This window comes from Cupressus sempervirens, chromosome 8, assembly GCF_028749045.1.
Source record: "Cupressus sempervirens isolate cs-2001-9-10 chromosome 8, ASM2874904v1, whole genome shotgun sequence".
Classification (NCBI taxonomy): Eukaryota; Viridiplantae; Streptophyta; class Pinopsida; order Cupressales; family Cupressaceae; genus Cupressus; species Cupressus sempervirens.
In genome coordinates, this window is record NC_143125.1 from 756,966,071 (window position 1) to 756,984,372 (window position 18,302).

Sequence of the window (18,302 nt, forward strand, 5' to 3'; positions counted from 1 at the left end):
GTGTAGGAACAAGAATGCAAATTAGAATGTCAAACCTAAGAAGATGGTCTATTGTCATAAGTGAAATAAAAAGATCATTAGGCACATGAATGCAGAACAAAAACCATACATGCACTAAAATTTGAAGGATATTGCTACAACCATCAGAAGTATGGACATAGAGCTTTTAAGTATAGATCCAAACTCATGTGGTCATAAGACAGGTAAGAAAAGATAAGAAGTCATGGACATTCTTATAATTGGGATTACAACACAAGACATAGCTGTCATTATTGTCAAGAATATGGACATATCCCTAAAAATTGTATTATGACTCACTTTAGTGGTAACTACAAAAAATGGTTAAGTCAAACTACATGTTTCAGTAGTTTGAAGACTAGTCACATCAATAAATATTGTCCAACTAGGTCAAAGGCACCAAGTTATGAATTTGATAAAGGAAAAGGCAAGGAAAATGTTGAAGACATTAGGAGTGAGATGACCAAGACATGGAAAAAGAAAGATGGTTGCAATGGAGTAAGGGTCACTTCACCGAATGGGTCAAGTGGTCGTACTTCATCAAACTAAGCAACAAGAGGTATGTGGGACTGATACTCAAAGTATTATATTATGCATTAGTGCCAAAAGAAAATAGCACTAAAAAGAATGGATTACCATGAATAAAGATGCAAGGTGTTGTGAAAATTCAAGTTAAATCTTCAAAGTTTTCATGTTGTTGCTGAGCATGAAAAGTACTCTATGTATGCCAAATGAAACATTAGATAGTGTTGAACTATGAGACTAAGTCAGTGGATGTTGAGCCTAAATTAGTTTCCAAGTGATGGTCATGTCATTAGATCTTGAGTGAATCTAAAATCATGTTGATGTTGAGTTTATAGTTGTATAAGCATTAAGCATTAAATGCAAGGTTTTGAAGGGTATATGGTCAATTTTTCACTCAAATTTTGTCATTTAAAAACTAAAGTGAGAAAAAGGTGTCGAAGGTGATTTAGAAGTTTTTTTTGAAGCAATTGCAAATATCTCAATGACAATTTCACTCTAGTTCTTTGAATTTTAAAGGTATTTATTCATAAGCTGAGCTACATAGCTTGAAATTTGTATAAACTCTAGTTTGTCAAATGTCATCTAGTTTAAGGAACATAGAGGGAAAAGAAGTTTTAAATGTTCAATTAGTTAGGAATGAGGTGAAACAATTAGATTTTGAAACAATTCTACATGTTTCTTATAAACAAAATTGATCAAGTGCACTATCCATGATTCCCTTGAAAGTTATTATGGTTCAGGATGTTAGAAAATGTTATAACTACAAGGTAGGTGGAATTGGTGATATGGAGATAAGGGAAGCTATAAGAATATTCCTTAGGTCAAAATTCACCCAAGATCAAGGAACTCAAACACAAGTACAATAGTAGACCAAAAGAGTATGATTAGAATGATGATATAATATTCATTCAATATGGATGAAAGTACACTAGGAGTGCCTATATGTAAAGGCCTCTAGAATGCTTCTAGAATTCATAGGAATCAACAACATGATAAGTCATACAACTAGGCACATGTCCACTAGATATGTGTTATCCTCCATTAGGTACAGGAGTAAGTGTGATGATGAGAGGATAAGCCTCCAAATGTGTAGAATGAAAAATTATGTTATAGACACCATGTGCTAAATTAGGAGTGCAAATAACTATGTTGTCTACATGACAACTTAGTTAATTATGCAAACTTTAGTGTTGTCAACATGACAACTCATAAGACTACGCAAAATCCTAAGTGTCTCACCTAAGAAATAATAAAAAAATGCATTGATCTAAGTAAACTTAAGCAAATTGTAAATAGTAAATACTTATTTACACCAACACCTCTCCTTAAGTGTAACTTAGGTAAATGTGCTTAAGTTCACAAAATGTAGGATTAAATGCATAATGGGTCTCAGCTACTAGGCCATGTTAGGTACCCTTGTACATAATGAAATGAAATCTCTCATAAAGTGGAGAAATAAGGAAAACCTCATGGGTAAAACTCTCCCGCAAAAAGAGAGATGAAAAAACTAGATGCATGGATGGATGGAGTAATCAAGGACCCCCCATTACAACATACATTAAGTATATACAAAAGAGAAGTATGAGAAGAAGAAGAGATACAAGGTAGTCCCCTCCTCACAAATGAAGAATGTTGATAAGTGATAGTTGCTCTAATGTAGAAGCTAATCCAGGACTTCTAAATAATGTTCCTCCCCTTTAGAAGAAACAATATCATAGGTACAGAAGAGATGCTTCTCATGCATGTAGAAAGAATCCTGATGATCAATGATGCTTCTAAAACCTACTCAATTGTCCCTATGTCGATACTCACTATCACCCCTTCCAATGCTACTGAAAAGAACACTATCAGATCTAGCAAGGATGGATGTAGAACCTATCCCAAAGAATGTATTCTCTTCTTGAATGATAAAGAGACCTCCTACAACTATTGTACATAAGCATCCATAATCACATCAATTTGTGAAGATCAATCATGTAGAGAATGGACATGAGGGTTAGAGTGAGCCCTATTAACAACTGAAGAAGGATCTTCTCCATCAAAGAGAAGATGTATATCATCAATGATGTCCCCCAAATTTTCTATGTATGACTCTACAAAAAAACCTGAAATATCTGCTAAGAAGTCATCCAATGATGCTAGAGTTGGAAGAATATATGTACCCTATTGTGTTGGACCTATCATTGTGGCAATATATGCATGTGGAATGTGCTGATGTCATAACCTCTCACTACAACTATTGATAGAACCCCACATATTTGAATCTATTGAAGAGGATAAGCTGGGTGAACTTTCCTCAAAGTCTACATTCCTCTCTATGAAAATCTCATGTGTCTTAGGATCCATAAGTTTGTATACCTTAACACCATCTTCATATATGATGAAAGAACAAGGCCTAAGTGGAGGTTCCTTGCATCCCCTAAAAGATATGTTTTCCCATGCTAGACAACTAGAGACTTTGAAGTGTGTCACAACTAGTTTTCTGCCACACCATGCCTCAACAGGTGTCTTTCCATCTAAGGCATTATGAGGAGACCTATTAAGTATGTGATTAGTACTACTGATTTCTTTGACTTCAAGTGATGGATCAAGAGACTTGGCTTGTATCATATAACTTGCCATGGACTTAAGAGTTCATATCCTTAGTGTTGCAACATCTATCTTATGTGGACTGAATGTTGGTGGATTTTGAAGATCAATACCCTCAAGTTTGAAAAATTCTTTAAGTCTTGTATCCATATATTTTCTTTCATTGTCCATTCAAAGAACCTTGATGGCTTTCCTTGATTTCTATTCAACATGACTCTTGAAAGCTTGAAGCTTATCCAATACTTCATTCTTGTGCTAAAGAAAATAGATCCATGAGTAGTGTGAAAATTCATCAATGAAAGTTAGTATATAGTGACCATGGCTAACTAATGTCATTGCAAAAGGACCTACTAAAACCATGTGAACCAATTGAAGAACACTGCTACTCTTGAATACTTCCCTTTAGTTAACTTCTCTTCTAGACACATATCTACTAAACATGTTGAACATTCACCCTTAGAAAATTTGATTGTAGGTAGACCTTTGACCATGTTTTGTGACCAAAGTTGTTGAAGATAGCGGAAGGCAAGATGACCATACTGCTCATGCCATAATTTTGTTTGTGGATGATATTGAGTCAACAAGGCTTGTGAAGGAGACTTGGGCACAAAGTAGGAGAAAGAATACAACCTTTTGTCATGATTAACTTTCCACACTACAACCAATGAATCATCTTTTATACTATGCACCTCTATTGAGTCAGGAAGGAACTAAAATTTATGGCCATCTCCAAGGTGAGTGATTTGGTAAATTTAGAGGAGATTAGAACTTAGGTTAGGAACATAGAGAACATCTTTGAACTCTCCATTTTCCATTTCCGCATTTCCTTTCCTTTCAACTTCCATTATTGTATCATCTCCTAAAAAGATGTGCAATACCTTAGACTGCTTCAATGAAGAAAAATTTCCTTTTGAAGAACACATATAATATGAGGCACCTATGTCAAGAATCCATTCCATTGAAGAACTTGAATTTGTCATGAGTGCTTGCCCTTTTCCCTTTGAATCTAAAGATGAGCATAGTTTCTCCTTATAAGAATTAGGTAGTTGAACATTGTGTTTCTTTATGATGTTTGTTAACTCATCAAGCTTTTTATGATAACACTCATGTTCATCATGACCCAACTTCTTGCAATAAGGACACCTTTTCTTCTCCTTATTAGTGTTCTCCTTGTATTTGAGGAAGACTTGCCTTGTTGATTTGATTGTGGTGTTTTCTTTTCTACATCCTTTGATTATTTTATTCTTCCACTTCTTATTCTTACCCTTTCCTTTATTTGAAGATTGACTAGATGAATTTTGAGAACGCCCATTATTGGCCACGAATGCCTTTGACTTAGATGACTAGAAAATTTCCATTGATTTCAACTTCTTTTTTTCTTCATCCAATAGTATAGCATAGTGATCAAAAAAGACTTTCTAATAGGTAGACCCTAATGTAGTATTTGATGTGTTATAAGAAGAAAAAAATGTGGAAGACTCAGATGGTAGCTTATTATGTATGAGATAGATTAACCTGTCATCTTTAATAGGACTCCTACAATCATCAAGCTTCATTCTTAATTCATTCACCTTTATGATAAAATCCTATATGGAATCAAATATCTTTGGATCTAAGGAGACAAGCTCATCTTCAATTTTGAAAACATCTTCCTCAGACACTTTACCGTATAGGTTTTGAAGGGTATCCAAAGATTTCTTAGATGTAGAAGACTTTTGAATCTTATATATGATCTTGTCTTCAACTCCAAAACATATATCACCTAAGGCTTTCCTATCCATTATTTTGCAAGCTGAAATTTTAGTTGTAGATACTCAATCACCTATTATTATAGGAAGGGTACCATCTACATATTGAGAAACTCCTTTATGCATTAAATGACACCACATTTTAATAGACCATGCAACATAGTTATGTGGAGTTAATTTTGAAAATTAAAAATTTTCCATGATGTAGAAAATGAAAGAAAATAGTAGCAAAAGAGGAACACAACACCAAGAACACCCCTCTTTTCACTCAATCAAGAAACCCCCCCAAAAGATATGCTTTTGGCACTTTATATGTAGTGTATTTACAATGGCCACTTGTCAATTTTGGCCTTAGTGGACTTTCAATTTTTCCTTTTTACAACCTCCTTATGTAGTTTAGAACTAGAACATTACAATGTATCTTAGATATATAACAATTCTGAAGATATATCAAAGCATTACAATGTAGAAAAGGACCTATTTTTGAAATTAACACTCTTTTCCACACAACCCTATAATTTGATTGTAGATCTAGAAAGTAGACAAAAAATAACACACTTTAAAAAAAAATAGAACCTATTTTTGAGTCTAGATGAGCCTATATAGAGAAATTGAAGTTGTAAAATGTAGTATTAGATAGGTACGCTCAACAAAAGATGCAATTTTAGACAAATTCATGCACCAAAATTAGAAAATAACTACACCACTAAAAAGTTTAAAAAATTCTAGCCAAAATAAAAAAAGTTAGACCTGATTTGGAGTCCAAATGACTGATATATGGTCTCCCAAAGTTGGATTGTCAAATCAAAAATCAATCTAGAGAGGGGTTGGATCAGAAAAAGATAGGGTTAAATTTGATAGTCATACTGCCATCAGAATAGTTATATTTTTCCTCCTAATGATGGTCAAATGACCATTAGGTTTAGGCCCATGAAATTGATGACATCAACAAAAATTCTAACCCTTGATGATGTCATGCTAATGTTAGCATTGTATAGTTGCTTGCATTTTTTGTATAGACATAGGAATCATACAAACAAATGTGACATGGGTTGCCTACATGTCTGCTATCATGGGGTCTTTCTAACGTGTTCCTAGTCCTAATGTGGCATTGATGTGGACTGTCTGATTGGAGCATGTGGTTGTCTATCCTTGTGGAAGGAGTACTATCAATGTCCTATGTGTTAGTACACATGGAGGTTGGAGGATGTCGAAGACTTCAATCAAAGGTGGGGTTTGGTAGGAACATTGAAGAATCGATGGGGGAGAATTTCATAGCACCAAGGAATGATGGCCAATAAAAACAACAACCACTAGAGGATTAAAACCGTTGCCAGAATGTTAATTTGTAGTTGGTAGATTTATTATTGCTAAATGCCATAAATTAACTAAAAATCCCACATACATGGGTAATATGTATTCACAAGCATTTAAAAAGAATAGCCCACAACACTCAACCCAAATGCAAGGTAGTTGGTTGTAGAGTTGAAGCTAGAATTTGGTGCCGAGAAATGTGTTTAGCCAATGTGATTTGTTCAGCTAGAAATATTGATGTGCCTACCAAATAAAATAAAGAATATTCCAAATTCATAAGGAATATTCTCTATGGGAGCTGGGGTGTCATTGTTTGGTTCTTGCAAAAAAAATTCTCTACAAGGGCCTATAGGGCTAAAAAAAGTTCAAAAAAATTCTAGAATTTTGAAAAATATTGCAAAGAAGAAATAATTGTAGATATGAAATAGTTGAAATGTGTAGATCTAATAAATGATCATATCCAAGTTGTAAATAAGGGCCTTTGGGTTCCAATTTGCAAAAAGAAATTTTGTCAAAATTGACTTTGGCCCAGCATAGGAAAATTTATAATCAATTTTCATTGAATCGACATTTTGGACGTAATGGAAAGGTCTAATTTGGCTCTAAACACTTCCAATTTCTAAGGATTCTCTAGATTTGGGTCAAGGTACTAAAGAAACAATGGTCTGAAATGGCCATGTGAAGAGAATCTCCTCGAGCTCTGATACCATGTAATAATTTTTCTTAGGGCAAAATTCACCCAAGATCAAGGAACTCAAACACAAGCACAATAGTACACCAAAAGAGTATGATCAAAATGATGAAATAATATTCATTCAATATGGATGAAAGTATACTAGGAGTGCCTATATATAAAAGCCTCTAGAATGCTTCTAGAATGCATAGGATTTAGCAACATGGTAAGTCATACAACTAGGCACATGTCCACCAGATATGGGTTATCCTCCATTAAGCATAGGAGTAAGTGTGATGATGAGATGACAAGCCTACAAAGGTGTAGCATGTAAAATTATGTTGTAGACACCATGTGCTAAATTAGGAGTGCGAATAAGTATGTTGTCTTCATGATAAATCAATTAATTATGTAAACTCTAGTGTTGTAGGTACCACGTGCTAAATTAGAGTTACTTACTCCAATGTTGTCAATGTGACAACTCATAAGAGAATGCAAACTCTTAAGTGTCTCACTAAGAAATAAAAAAATAATGAATTGATCTAAGTAAACTTAAGTAAAGTGTAAATAGTAAAAACTTATTTACACCAACAAAAGCATATGATAGATTGTGTGAAAATGATGACTTAAAAGAAGAGCTCAAAATTGTAGAAAGGAAGGGTTTGACCCATGCCCTAGTTTTCCCCACGATGTTCAAAATAGAATGGATAAAGATTGTATTAAGTAAAATACATTATGGATCCCTTTGGTTGGAAGATGGACCAATCAAAATTTCAAAGAGAATAATTCATAGGATGACTAGTTTTCCAACACTAGATTGGCCAAAGACTCTACAAAGTGACTCAAAAGAGGTTATAGAGAAAAACACAAGAGCCAAATAGAATAAATGTGGAATGAAAATTGATACCATCATAGACACTCTATTGGAATTTTCCATAAGGGTAATTTCTTATAAGTTTTATCAATCAAGTAGATTGAACAGTGTACTCGATATTGTAGTAGATGTGGGCTACAAAATTGTGAAGTATCATACCTATGATCTAGCTGAACTTCAATTACAACAAATAATGGAGAACATAGGAGGTATTAGAAAAGCCAAGAGTGTACAATGAAAATTTGGATGAATCCTAATTTTCATATTTTTCTATGTACAAAATACATTTCCATCTTTTGGAAAGGTGAGTTGGAAGATGAATAGGTTATTAGGTGTGCAAATCAATGAATATATTGAGAAAATGGGTCAAAACTTTGAAACTATCATGACAAGCTTTTTGAAGATTTTAAGCAGTCTATGAAGCAAAGGATGAGAATAACTATTTCACTGGTTGATCAATATTATAATGACATATGTTTTCTTGTAGATATTGCTTACAAATATGTACATGCAACCATACCTAGGGTAAGATGGCTAAGACCCTTAGGATATGAGATTGATGTTGATGAAGCTTTAGTTGGCATCTCTGCACTTCTTGCTGAAGAAGTTGATAAAACAACCCAAAAAATAAGAAATTACGATGTGATGAAGTCCAAAGTAGAAATAGAATTGAAGATAGCCTCCATGCTGAAGAAGAAAGACAAATTGGTGAAGATATTAAAGGCCAAATTTGGTGAAGGTATTGAAGAAGAAGAAGAAGAAGAAGAAGGAGATGAAGAGGATGAAGAGGAAGAACAAGATAAAACTAATGAACATCTTGTATTAACCCAAGGCATGGGTGAGGATAAAGAAGAAAAAGAGGGTGTTGAGGAAGAGGAAGTTGAGGAAGCATCACTACATGCTAAGAGAAAGAAGAGAGGCTAATGCATAGCCTATGACAAAGACAAAGGAAAATAAAATTGCTAAGCCAAGCCAAGCAAAGCTAACAACACCAACAACCAAGGCAAGCACAAGGGCCACTACCCAAAAGGCCAAGGAGAAAGCCAAAGAAGATGCCAAGGCTACAGAAAAAAGAGGCCAAGTATAGAAGAAAAAAAGAAGGAAATATGTTACATAACCAAATGCTAATGATGAGAAAATAGAATCTGAGGATACATGCCAATTTAAAATGGTAAGTCGTAAACCTTAATTAGATCTTGAAAATATATGTGAGATTGTCAAGAATAATGCATATTTGTTTGGTTTGAAAAATGTTGATTTTGAAAAACTTGGAAGGGAGGAAAAAAGAATTTAGTAGAAGAATCAATATATGCAATGATTTCCAAATTCAAGAATACTCCACTTCAATTTGACAATACTCTAGCAAAAGGTCTACATGGCATTGTTGAACAAAAGTGGCATTATTGTTTAAACTTGGAGAAGCAAATTAGAGAATCTACATTAGCACAAGTTATGCTAGGATTGAAAAAGGATAGATTAGCAAGGAAAATAAGAAATATGGTGGAAGACTTCCACCTAAATACAAAGCCTTCAGTATTCTTCAGAAAAACATTCAAGATGTTGTGAAGAAATCCACCCAAATGTGGAAATTGATTTATGGATTAACAACTATAAAACAAGGAGAAGAAGATACCTTTGAGGGAAGAAATAATGGTGATGAAAATGATGATAAGGAGGATGAAAAAGAAAAAGAAAATATTGTTGAAGAGGAAGCTTAAAAGAAAGACGAAGACATGGCAACAATTAAAGAGCAGCAAGAAGAACAAAGTGTTCAAGACACACAAATGTCGAGTGTCAACCCTACACATCACACTTGTATACCTATAGAAACTATAACTATTAAGGATGTCCCTGATGTCTCTACTCAGAACATCAATCCTTTAACTACAGAAGATTTGTAAAAGATACTAGACTAATCTACACTTTAGGAAAAATTATGTGAAAAACTAGTATTGGTTAGTGTGGATGAACTTCAAAAGGCAATAGCTGAAATCACAAGGGATAAGGTGAATACACAAGAACCAACTTTTGCCATCCTTTCAACTATTAGTGATAAACCTTTAATTCAAACATCAGTAGACACATCTGCAAAGGTTGATACAACTATTAAAATTGATTTGGTTAAATAGAGATAGAATACAATACAAGAGAAAGAAACAACAAACGATCAACCTGATGCGTAAACACAAAGTTTAAGTCCAATCATTGTGATTGACCACAGAAGATCTAAAGAAATTAAGGATACACCAAGGGAAAAGGAGCAATAAGCCATACAAGCATTGGTAACCTCACCAACATCCAACACTCCTACAAAAGTCCTTCAGAAGTAGAGCACAAAAGTTGTACCCCTAAAAATTATAGCACCAGGCTCAAGCTCTTCCAAGATTGAAAAGGTAATTCACTATGGAGATGTAACTTTATATGAAGAAATAGTGACACCTAAGTTTGATTATGCAACAATGACACTAGAACAAATAAACATGTCGGAACAAGCTTTTGAAAAGAAGAAACACCAAGAAATGCTAGGAAAAGAGTATAGACAAAAGAAATCATTACAAAAAATTAAAGACATCTTTTTAGATGCATTCAGCTTGCCTAATCTAGAAGAAACCAAGATACTAATGGAATAGTTGTTAGATATTGTGGAAAAGGTTAACACAAAAGACCTAGATACAAATGTCAAACTTTTGGAATGGTCTGAAAGAAAGTTTCAAGGAAAAGTGAATGAAATGATATCTGGTGATATAGAACTATCACAAGTTGCTTTGGCAAATAATGTTGAGGATGTGAAGAAGGTACTTGAGAATATTTTCTTATTGTACACCAAACTATGTGATCCCATAGTCTTCACCCAAGACACTAGACGTAGAATTATGATCCTAGAGAGAAATCTAAACATCTAAGGTATGCAACTACCTTAGAACCCAACTTAGAGTGAGAAGCATTTCCATACATTGCTTGAGTCACAAATTCAACTAGCTATGTTAAAATTAGAAGAGGGTAATATAAGAGTCAAATTGACACAAATTTAGGCCTCTCTTACCCCACACACGGAAATACTCCACAAAGAGTTAGGTTATGTAGAAACATTGTTGAAGAAAGATCCCAATCTTTCAATACTAGATGGACTTGTACATCTTGTAGCAGAGCTAGCCATCCAAATAAAGTCATTGGATATTTCATGTGAAAACTAGGATGTTTCTCTAAAAATAATTATGGAAGTCCATAAATCTTTTTTGGACAAATACACCATAAGTGTATAAACCCTTTGACATAAGTGTCAAAAAGGGGGAGATAAATAAGCAAGGGGGAGATAAATAGATCACAAGGAGGATTAAATATGCAAGAAGAAAGGGGGAGAATAATGAAAGAAGAAGAGATGAACAAAGAAAAAGGGAAGCATGAACAAAGGGGGAGTAAGACAGACCAGAACAAACATTAGCTAAGGTAGAGCATAAAGAGTACTAGTTACAAGTGCATTGAAGTCAATGACTATCAACAGAGACAAATCTACTCACTATAGAGAAAAAATTTTGGATATAGAATAGCCATATTAACTTAGAGGGAGTTATAAATTTTAAGTTATATATGCTATTACAAAATTTTTAAAATTTTGAAGTTTTTTGTATATAAGCCAAGTCATGGTTATGTTATACTCAAGTAGATCAGATTGTTTGTATATATTCAAGTGTTTTTGAAACTCATGTAAAAGGGGGAGATTGTTGATCTTAGATTGGTTTTGACAATTGAGTGTCAACACACTTAAGACATTTACTTAGTTTATACCAAACTAGTAATGTATGTTGAGTATGATATGTAAATACAAGACCATGCCAAGTTGCAATAAGTGTTGAGTCACTCAAGTGCCAAGAAAATAGACCATGCTAAGTAGTTCAAGTGCTGAGTGAATAGTAGATGTCAAGTAGTTCAGGTGCTAAGTCAAAAATAGAATTGCAGTATGCGTCGAGCATTAGTAACTTCAAGTGTCGAGTAACACAGATTGGACATATTTTTTTGTAATTGCACAAACAACTATGTAAACTATTTTCAATCTGACCTAAGGATAGATTACAATCTTTTGGAGATAAGAAAGAATCTATTTGTAGAATCCCTATGGATTTGCATGTAGATAGTAAAAAATTAGGAAGGATTAAGTGGCAAAAAGGATGAACCTTTTCTGTAGATTCACACCTAACCCTAAGCCACCAAAGTCTTTATATGGAAGATGAAGCCCTAAGTTTTGAGAGAGAGTTGAGAACATAGAGAAGGGTTGAATAATTGAATTGAAGAAGCAAACAAGAGAGTTTGTAGAGCATTTAAGGTGACTTAGCAAGTGAGAATGAATTATAGAAACAGTTAAGGAAAGAGCAAAGGATAGATAAGGATACAACATTGTTACAACTGGTCATAAACGATTAAGAAGGATATTGTGTAGATTTGATCTTTAATCAGTCAATCCAAATCCAATCACAAGATCTATGCTAAAAGATGTAAACAAGTGGTTTTAGTTAAATATATTAAGTAGAGTGGTCATAACATGCCTTATCAAATCCCTTAATAGGGTGACATTCCAAGTGAGTGATCAGAAGTCCTTTAACTAGTCACACTTCTAACAGGGTGTTGGAATCCTCTAACAAGGAGGAACTTAATATCTTTGTAAGTCATTAATAGGGCAGGCCTTTCATAGGGCACATCATGATTCATGGTCAAATCATTGTAACCTTAATTGGCTACACTTTATAATTGTAGTAGTAAAGATTTGTGGGTGTTATCCCCACCCCAGTTTTACCTTCTCATTTGGAGGGTTTCTCAATAGTCATATCAGGTGTCAAAGTGTGTGTGTTTAATTGCTTACATATTTTAGATGCATTCACTTTACATGTTATTATAGTTTATCTATTAAATGGATAAGGTGGATATGAGGTGAAAAGTTTTATGGGTTCATGTTTTAACTTTTGATTCACCCCCACCCCCCCCCCCCCCCCCCCCACCTCTCAGAAGTTTACCTTTCCCACTTGTAATTCCAACAATATGAATATGCAGTCCTAATACCTTGCATGAGCCTACTCATAGATGAGTATCTAGCACCCTATGACAATGAAATTTCCATACTCTATAGAGGTCATGTAAGAATTAAAAAAATCATTAAGCTCAAAATGATAATTACTAAATCTAAATGAGTTATCAACTATGACAAAAAGGATTTTTGATCTTGCCATCCTATAGGGAAAAAAGGTAAAACATAAAACCATTCTAATGAAAATGAATTTAAGCACACACAAACAAAATAATAAGATTATTAAAAAGAATAAAATTCAAATAACATAAACTATGAATATGATTTGAGTGAATTCAGTTACTACTATTATGAGATGGACAAAGAAAATTATATATATATATATATATATATATATATATATATATATATAATAAAATAAAATAAAGAAATTAAAACAAAAAATTAAAAGAAAAATTTTAATGAAGAGAGAAACTTGGCTTACGCTTAGTTGACAAATGAAATTATCAAAACATAAGAAAAACTATACAAGTTGCTTGAGGACAAGAAAATTCTAGAGGGGCGGACTGTCATATCCCCATATTGACTGATATAAATATCTTCATATTTTATTTTTAAATATATGTAATCAATTTATTACCCTTATTATAAATATTTTGAATAAATACTATTATTGAATATATTATCTAAATTATAATATATTTAATTAATAAATGAATATTAATATAAGTCTAAATATCATTTAAAAATTAAATGATATTAATAATAAAAATTGATCAATTAATATTATTAAGGGATCAGACCCCTTAGTAATGTGCCACGGGCCACATATAAAATGAAATAAATATGATGGGGGGGAAAGGAAAATATATATATATATATATATATATATATATATATATATATATATATATATATATATATATATATATATATATATATATATATATATATATATATATATATATATATATATATATATATATATATATATATATATATATATATATATATGAAAAAGATAAATAACTAACACTAAAAAAGAATACTTTTGTAACCAAGGCATAACAATATAAAACAAGAATACCAAATATGATATATTTGGAAAGGATACCCATCAAACATATGATCAACAAAAAATAAGGAAGTAACACCACCATCATGGAAAGGGAAGAAGGAAAGACAAAGCCCATGGAGTAACACCAACCAATCATCCTCAAATGCAACTGGCATGGAAATTTCAACAAAGAGGAGGAACATGGGAGTTTGAGGAATTGGATGGTGTATGGAAGTGGTGAATATAGTCAACATACCTTTGCATAATACGAGTGAATGTGTATAGACTTGGGAAAGATATAATCCCTTCCATGTGTGCCCATGAAGAATGAAGATAGGAAAATGCAAGCTATCAATAGATCCTTGATCCCTGACATGGCCAATGGTGGCCCACACCCATAAGAGATTGTCAAACTCTCATAAACATAATATGGTGTAACCCACTCCACTTGGAATATCATCAGACCTAATAATAACCATTAAGGTATTGTCATTAAATTAATGGAACTTTCATTATATATAAATTAATGGATCTTTATATATATATAAAATTTATAATTTATTAAATAAATAATTATTTCTTTTTAAATTGTATAATGAAATAAAGATATGATGATCCAAGCATGTCTTAGTGGAGGAAATTCATTATGAATGTTAGCATCCGATCCAAACATAGCTTGGTGGAGGACATTCGTTATGAATGTCATATGATCCAAGTGAACTTGGTGGAGAATGATCCAAGTATAACTTGGTGGAGGGTATTCCTTACGAATATGATATCATCTAAGTGTAAACTTGGTGGAGGGCATTCCTTATGAATGTAATAATATGATCCAAGTGTAAACTTGATGGAGGGCATTCCTTACAAACCTCATAATATGATCCAAGTGTAAACTTGGTGGAGGGTATTCATTGTGAATGTCATAGAAAGATCCAAGTGTAAACATGGTGGAGGGTATTCATTATGAATGTCATAACTTGATCCAAGATAATATTGGTGGAGAATGTTATGTTAAATATATAAATTCCTCAACTAATTGAAATAGACTCTTAATGGTTATTGATTATATGGATGTACTTCAAAGTGGATCAAATATTTTGATTTGTGTTTTACCAAATATTTTGGCCATCATTACTTGTCCCATACTAACGCTAATATAGGGGATACTACAGTCAATGGGGTAGGATTTGCAATCATAATTGTAATTTTGTGCTTCCTCCTTAAATGGAGAAACATTTTTTTTTCTTTGTGGGATATAGTAATCCAATATATTTTTCAACATTGAGTCCATGGAGGTGTGGTGTAGGGGACATATAGACTCTTCTTGATAAATAGGCATACTTTTCTTTAGGCTAACACCTATGTCTATCCCTTGTATTATTTTTTTAATGTTCCTTCATGTCATAATGTTGGGTAGAGGAAGTTGACATTATTTATATAATGAATAGCCTATAGGAATCATTATACTAATTACTATTGGAAACATATAATTGGAACAATTATTTTTTTGTCATTGATGCCAAATCTACAAATGAGACATGTTTCTATCTAATCTAAATGTAATATCTATTTGATTGATGAAGAGGATTTGAGAAATTTCTCATAACAATAGCACCTAGAGGAAAGGTTGAGTTATGGAAAGTAAGATAAAAAGGACATTTGATTAGTTAGCCTTTGACAGGATAAAGTGATTATTTATATAAAGAATGTAAAGATAAGCTAAGCAATAGAGTAAAATATTAAGAAATGTCAAGTGATGCTAGTGTCAACTAAGCCATAGTAAGTGTTAATAAAATTTGATACGAGTAGAATACTAAAAACCCAATAATAAATAGAATCCATTATGATCCTTTCAACATCCATTAAATAAATTTATAATTTAGAGGCATCTCATGAAGTAACACAAAATATGCTTCAACAAGTTTATCAATATATCTCCATTCATAGTTTGATTTCTATAACAGATTAGTTTATTCATAACTTTTGTTCTCAACATCTTCCTAAAAAATCCTTTGGAAGTGTTGTTCAAAATTAGTCCTTCTAAAATATATCCAAGGATGAGACTCATCCAACTATTCCTTTACATGTTATTATGTCTGTACCGAGACCCATTTTTACTATCATAAACTAGACAGGATACATGTAACCCTGTATAAAAAATCCAATATCTTTAACAAACCAAAACCAAATTATTATTGATCTCATTTTGGTTTTGATAAGGGAGTGACAAAACATTTAAGTCATTGGTTAACAAATTTTTTTACATATTGATTAATTAGTGTATGTAAAGAAATATACACAATATGTACTGAGTAGATGGTATGTGTTGAGTCACTCAAGTGCTAAGTAAAAAAGTGGATGGTGAGTCATTCATGTGATGAGTTACAAAATTGAAGATGTAATAGATGTTGAGCATCAGATATTTCAAGTGTCGAGTAAACATTTCTAGACATACTTGTTTATAATGGCATAAACTCCTATGTAAACCATTTTTTGGGGTAACTTAAGGATTTTTTATGATTTTAGAAGATATATATTGAGGTATATTGAGAATCCTTATGTAGTAAATGCAAGAAATGAGATTGAGGGATGTTCTAAATGACAAAATGTGTGAATCACAATCATTGATTCCTACCTAAACCAAAGTCACCTAAATCTTCTTAAGTAGGATAAGCCCTAAATTGAATAGAGTATTGTGGATGTGTAGATGAGAAGAGAAGGGTGAATGTTAAGTATAGAGAGAGAATTCATCATGACTAAGGAGGTTTTGATCATTTTATGAATTGAAGAATTATTTAGAGAGAAAAAAGGAAAGTAAAGAGATGACATAAGTGATACATCTGATCAAGAGGATGAAGTACACATAAGGGAAGAGGAGATCTAATATCTACCAGAGAGGTGCTAGCCAAGGATCAAGGCTTAAACATTCTGATAAGTGAATAAACAAAAATCTCTTAACTGAGTAGTCCTAGCAGGATCTTTTAAATCCTTTAATAGGGATCTTACTTTATTGTAAGTTGAAGTCCTTTAACTAGGTACACTTCTTAACAAGGTTTTGAAATCCTTTAACAAGGTAAGATTTAATAGTCCTTGTAAGCCTTTAATAAGGTATACCTTTTACAAGGTACATCATAGTTTCTGATCAAACTTATTGTAACCTTCATTGGATATAGTTTACAATTAGTGTATTGAAAATTTGTGGGTGTCTTCCCCACTCTAGTTTTACCTTCTCATTGGAGGGTTTGTAGGTAATAAATTTTTTGTGTTATGTGTTATTTGTTTCATGCTATGGATGAAAATATTTAGCTTTTTATTTCAATTTATACACAAATTGTGAGATGGATGTCTAGTGAATATTTTATGCTTAAAATTTTGAAGTGTTGATTCACCACCTCCCCTCCCCTCTCAGAGTTTACTTTCCCATTTTTAATTCAAATGATTGGTATCAAAGCCTTGTTCTTAGGAAAGAAAATTTTTGTAGCTTTGAGGAAAGATCTTGAAGATAGAAGTCTATAAGTTGGGAAAAGTCATTGAGAACCAGATGATTGAAATCTAGCTTTCCCTACACCAACTAAATAAAGTAAGAGATGAGTTGAAGCATTCATCAAAGAGAAGAAAAGAGATAAATATTGAGTAGAATGACACACACTACCAAGAGGAAGACACATTGAATTGTTTGAAGATGGAAAATCAAGTGAATTTGATGTAGTAGTTACAGATCTAATGGAAAAGAATGGTGCCCTAACTAAAGAGGTCAAAAATCTTACGATAAAAGAAGTCCAATCAGTATTGTGATGTGAGGTGACCAAGAAGAAAAATAAAATTGAGGAAGAAAAAGTCATGTTTGAAGATGATAAAAGCATACTGACCAATAGAATAGAAGAGAAGACATCATAGGTATAGAGTATTACTAACATCCAACTGGAAATAATGAATCAAGTGATGCTTGCCAATCATGAATTGAATAGAAAGGAAATTGAGATCACAAGCCTAAAGTTATAGAATAAGCAATTGAGGAATGAACTAAGAAGATAAAATAAATTGCTAAAAGTTTCAACAAACCTAGTGAATCCATTAAATACTCTAAGAAACTAATGAGATCTCCTAGATCTAACAATGATACTACTAGATTTGGCTGCACTAGTATTGAGGAAGGATAATCATTTAAAAGTGGTGAACAAAGAAACAAAAAAGGTAAGAACTAAAAATCCATTTGTCATAATTGTAGAAAGATGGTCATAGAGCCAATGTTTTTATGAAAAACAATACAAATTAGAACCCTAAGTAGAAATTCATCAATTACTATCATAAATGCAACAAGAAAGGACATCAGGAACATGAATGTAGGACCAAGACCTTAAGCACTTAAAGATTTGAAGGATATTACCACAATTGTTAGAATTATGGATATAAAGCATATGAAGGTAGATATAATGCTAAGTGTACATCAAACAAGTAGACAAAGGTGAAACACAATGGGAAACCCT